Below are 6,024 nucleotides of genomic sequence, written 5' to 3' on the forward strand. Positions count from 1 at the left end.
TCCATCCATCCATCCATCCATCCATCCACCCACCTATCCATCCATCCATCCACCCATCCATCCATCCACCCACCTATCCATCCATCCATCCATCCATCCATCCATCCATCCATCCATCCCATGCAGCAGCCCAGCAGAGTATGTGAGTCTTCCAGGGACCCAGTGAGACTTCTCAAGGTCTTTAAATTGCCAGGCTAAAATGGCATTCTTCCAGAAACCCCTTTGCTGCAGAAAAGTATTCTTTTCTTCACGCCTTTCCACTGCACTGTTGGCTGTAATACAGATGTGATGTCTGGGTGCTCAAGCAGCCATGTTGAGCCATGAGGTAAAAGCCAAATGCTGAGGATTGCTGATCAAGATGGAAGGCAGGGTCCCCATCTCCTGGGCTGCTTCATTTGGGAGGTTTCATGGAAGGAAGAAAGAAACTTCTTTCTGTTTGAACTACTCTGGCTTTGGGTTTTCTGTCCCTTGCAACTGAACCTAATCCTAATAGATAGGCTGCTATACTGTGGGGGAGAGAGAACATGGCTGCCGGGCTGGTCCTTTTCTCTCCTGCCCTCCTTATGCATTCAGCCTCACCTTGCAAACTCTTAGGAGCTCTCTCTGTTCACTCAGATCCTCATTTCCTCAAAGTGCCTTCTTCACTCCAGCCTGCAGCCCTCAACTGGAACGTGGAGCTGTAGCTTTCTTTGTACAGCATTTGCTGCTTCTGTAAAATAATAAAATATGAAACATTTACTGCTCATAAACTATCCATGAACTCTTAGTACATAGAAGACTGTTTATGAGGGATGAAGGAGATAGCAGACAGGACGGTGAGAGCACGCAGGCCTAGGGATCGCAGCTGCTGGTGGCAGTGGCTCGGTCCAAGCTCCATCCCCTCCTCCTCTGCTGACAACCATGTTTGGTGTGTTCCCACTATTTTAAGGTTTCAGCCCAGGAACCCCAGAACTCCAACCCCTGTCCATGAACCTGGGTGACAGCCTTGACGCAGCCACATTGTTACTGCATGATCGTGGGGAAGTCCCTGACTCACCCCTTAGCTGCCTTCAGGTGTCCATGCAAGTGACACCCGTCCTGTCCAACCTGCCTCTGCCTCAAGCCCCCTTTTTCACTCTGCTCTGTTGATCTGGTCTCATCTGGCTCACTCCACACGTACACCTCTCCTCATACCCCTCTCCACTCCCCGCGGAAACTCCACATGGAGTTGCGTTGTTCACTACTCTGTCCCCAGAGCCTAGAACAGTGCCTGATACCTAGTAGGCACTCAACAAGCCTGCTAGGAAGGAACATACAATGAAGGAATATACAAATCTGTTATTGGAGCAATCAAGTATGGTGGCCCCAAGTCACAGCCTGCCTGGCTGGTCTTCATCACACACACTACGGTGTGGCTGGAAAATGCAGACTCTGAACGTGTTACTAACTGCAGATAAGATATTTCAACTTTATGTCCACACTTAGCACAGCCTCTTCCTTGATTGGAAAATCCTGGAGGTTGGGGTCATGTTTAATTCACCTTCTAAGTCTGTCTAGCCATCATCTCTCTCCATGTCTATAATTCTTCATCTACCCACCTGTCCATTCACCCACCTGCCCACTCACCATCCATACATTTATCCATCCATCCATACATACATAAATACATACATCCGTCTACCTGTCCATCCATCCATCCATCCATACATACATACATACACACATACATACGTCTACCTGTCCATCCATCCATCCATCCATACATACATACATACGTACATACGTCTACCTGTCCATCCATCCATCCACCCATCCATCCATACATACATAAATAGGTACATCCGTCTACCTGTCCATACATCCATCCATCCATACATACATACATACATACATACGTCTACCTGTCCATCCATCCATCCACCCATCCATACATACATACGTACATACGTCTACCTGTCCATCCATCCATCCATACATACATACATACATACATACATACGTCTACCTGTCCATCCATCCATCCACCCATCCATCCATACATACATAAATAGGTACATCCGTCTACCTGTCCATACATCCATCTACCTGTCCATCCATCCATCCATCCATCCATACATACATACATACATACGTCTACCTGTCCATCCATCCATCCACCCATCCATCCATCCATACATAAATAGGTACATCCGTCTACCTGTCCATACATCCGTCTACCTGTCCATCCATCCATCCATCCATCCATACATACATACATACATACATCCGTCTACCTGTCCATCCATCCATCCATTCATCCATTCATCTATCCGTCCATCTACCTGTCCATCCATCCATCCATCCATCCATGCTCCTTCTTCCTCCCTTTTCTATTTTTCACCCTGACCTACTCCCAGGCTGTGTTGTTGTCACCTCGTTCTGTGACCTCTAAGGAGCTCGGTGTCACAGAGAAGAGAACACATCAGACCCCCATTGCTCACTCCTTCTGCATGACCTTATAGAACTGTTGCACAGCTTAGAGACATGAGGATTGAGCCCCTGGCACATATTTGGCCTTTGGTCAATGAGGAGTTATCTTTTTCCTTTCAGCATCCTGAAGTTGGCTGATCGCAGCATGGTGGACTAAAGGGGGAAAGAATTGAAAGAATGAACACAAAATCATAGAAGGATTAACAGCTCAGCTGTAGTCAATGCGCGTGCGCTTACTCAGGCACTGTCCCGTTATTCTACTCAATTAACCTGATGATACTTGTGATGCAGGGCAAGTAAGCCCCAAATTAGGGCTTACACCAGGAAGGTTCTTGGCTTTTCTCAGGAAAGAATTCAAGAGTGAGCTGGTGGGGGAAGAAAACATCTCTATTGAAGTGGCAGTGTTACAGCTCCGTGTCTGCTCCTGCAGAGCGGGACTACCCCACAATCAGTGTGCTGGGGGTAGCAGTTCGGGGGCAGTTATGCAGTCGTATTTATACCTCCTTTTAATCATAGGCAAATTAAGGGCAAATTATGCAGACATTTCTAGAAAAAAGGGCAGTAACTTCCAGGTCATGGGTCGTTGCCATGGAAGGGGTGGTAATGTCTGGGTGTTGCCATGGCAATGGTAAAGTGACAAGGCACACTGGTGGGCATGTCTTATGGAGAGGTGCTTTTGCCTCTTCCCTGTTTTAGCTAGTCCTCAATCAGGTCTGGTGTCTGAGATCTGCCTGTGGAGTTGAGTCCGGCCTCCTGCCTCACTTATAGCCCTCCTGTTACAGATGAAGCGACAAGGGCTCAGCAAGGTTCACCCCCACCACCGACTTCCTGTACAGTTATTTCTCCTGTAAATGTGGTAAACGACCAAGTCCACAGTGCCCTTGTGGGGAGATTCACGGCACGGATTCCAGATGTAATGTCAGGCCCTCCTTCATTGAGGGAGGTCTGGGTTTGCAAACTAACTCAGGTCTAGGACTGGGGGAGGAACTGCGTGACCCTGTCCGGGGGACACTGGAGGAGAGGGTCTCAAGTCAGACCCCTGTTTACCAAAACCGGACTTTTCTGGTTGTAAAAGCCACAGGTCCTTGTGGGTTCCGGTCCGTTTTTGCCCTGGGGAACTTGTGATCCATTAGCTCCACCCATCCCTGTTGGTCAGGCTGTTGGGACAACAACTTGGTCCTGTGCCTGTTTTATTTTTTGAAGACATAGTTTTGCTTTTGTTTCCCAGGCTGGAGTGCAATGGCACGATCTTGACTCACCGCAACCTCAGCCTCCTGGGTTCAAGCGATCTCCTGCCTCAGCCTCCTGAAGTAGCTGGGATTATAGGTGCCCGCCACCACACCCAGCTAATTTTTTGTATTTTTAGTTGAGACAGGGTTTCACCATGTTGGTCAGGCTGGTCTTGAACTCCTGACCTCAGGTGATCCACCCACCTTGGCCTCCCAAAGTGCTAGGATTACAGGCGTGAGCCACCGTGCCTGGCCCTGTACCTGTTACAGTGATGCGCCCCCACCATCCCTGGCAGTCATTGCCGCCTCGGGACTTCTGCCATCCTAGGTCTTGGTTTCCACTCCAGGAATCCAGAGGCGGGCCACTGGCCGGACACCTTCCCTGGAAACTAAGACATTCCAAAGGGCATTGGGCCCTCTGCAAGGTGGTTCGCTGAGTGGGTATAGCCCCAGTACGTCCGGCTCTCAGGCATTATGGTTAAGGACGAGAGGCCATCCATTCTCAACCCACCCCTCTGGCTCTGTCATGCCTTGGCGTCTCTGTCATATCCAGGTGGGGGTGTCACCTCTGCATTGGTCCTCACCTCACCTGCCAGCTGACGAACCGGCTGTAGAAACAATCAGGGTCACCCCCCAGCTGATGAGGTTGGCACCTGCATGCAAGAACCCCTGTTGGTGGAGCCATGTGGATGAATTCAGCCCCATCCAAAGTTGCATTCTCTCCTCCTGGGTGTGCGTCCTCAGAACCCACTCACACGTCTTGCCCAGATGTCTCAGGATGGGAAATGACACGCTGCACAGGTTTTGGTTGAGATTGCTCTTTAATCCTGCCCCTCAGGGCCTCCTGCCACCTGACTCCCCCTGAAGACACTGAGGATGGGGGCCACATGAGAGTCATTACAAGGTCCCTGCTCTGGCAGTACCAGCCGCATCAGACAGTGAGGAGGGGCTGCTCAGCTGGCAAGGGGACTCGGTGGGGAGTGGAGTTTCAGGGTGTTTCAGTGGAGTTTCAGGAGTCCTGTCCAATCAGTGGGACTCCTCCCTAGAGCTGGTGAAGCTGTGACATCACTCATGATGTAATTTGCCATTCTGTGGGCTAGTTTTGAGTTTCAATTTTGGTCACCTCAACCTTATGACAGCAAGAATTGGGAAACATTTTTACTGTGGTCATAGAAGTCCTTAGCTTTCTTTCTATCCATATTATTTATTTTTTATTTTTTATTTTTTTTAAGACAGGGTCTTGCTCTGTCACCCAGGCTGGAGTGCAGTGGTATGATCACTGCAGCCTCGATTTCCTGGGCTCAACCTTTCTCCCACATCAGCCTCCCAAGTAGCTAGGACTACAGATGCACACGTCATGCCCGGCTGATTCTTCTTTTAGTAGAAAAAAGTAAAAATGGGGTCTTTACTTAGTAGAAACGGGGTCTCACTATGCTGCCCAGCTGGTCTCAAACTCCTGAGCAAAAGTGATCCTCCTGCCTCGGCCTCCCAAAGTGCTGGGATTACAGGCATGAGGTACTGCACCTGGCCCAGAAGTCCTCAATGTTTGATCTGGGTCTTGAGCCAAGAATTCAGGAATTTAGGAGACAGGCTTTAACAGTCCAGTGCTGTGAGAGCCCATTCAGTCTAATTCCTCATTCCTTTCATTCTTTTCTGAGGCAATGAATTCTCAATGAAGCTTTGTATTCAACCGGGTCTTCCTTCCAGGTGACTCCAGGTGGCAAATCTGACATCCTGCTTCCCCTGCATGCCATGGTTTCCAGATCTGAGCCCTTATGATGTGCCGAATTTTTATTGACTTCAGCCCCAAGCAGTCCAGATAACCCATTCCGGCTTCTCTGAGCTTCCTCCAACATCCACCGCCTGTAACCACTCCTGACACCAACTTCTATATAAGGCAAGGTTCTTAGTTGCAGGCTACAGAAACCAGCTCCGGTTAACTTAAGAAGAAAAGGATGTTCAAAGAATGGATATTGAAAAGGATATTCAAAGAATTCCGGGTGACTCATGCCTTGCTGAGCGGGCTGGAGACCTGGGTTTGTGGTATGCAAACAGGATCAATCCTCCCCGATACAGCCTGAGGTCAGTGCTCTGAACACCTGTTCAACACCGCAGCCCCTGTGACTGGAACCTCCCAGCTGAATACCCAGCACTGGGCACCGTCGTTCCATGGCTCAGCCAGAGACATGCTCTGCTTTTTCGCAGCACTGATTTTGTTGTTCAGTCTCGAGTTGGCACGCCTGATTGGTGAGCCTCACAGACTTCAGCTGTGTCTGAGAAAGGGTGTAGTGGGGATTTTTAGTTTCTATGCGGGGGGGTGGTCCCTGGGTCCACAGTCTACAAGGTA

The sequence above is a fragment of the Cebus imitator genome, unplaced genomic scaffold (assembly GCF_001604975.1).
Source record: "Cebus imitator isolate Cc_AM_T3 unplaced genomic scaffold, Cebus_imitator-1.0 Scaffold170, whole genome shotgun sequence".
Taxonomy (NCBI): domain Eukaryota; kingdom Metazoa; phylum Chordata; class Mammalia; order Primates; family Cebidae; genus Cebus; species Cebus imitator.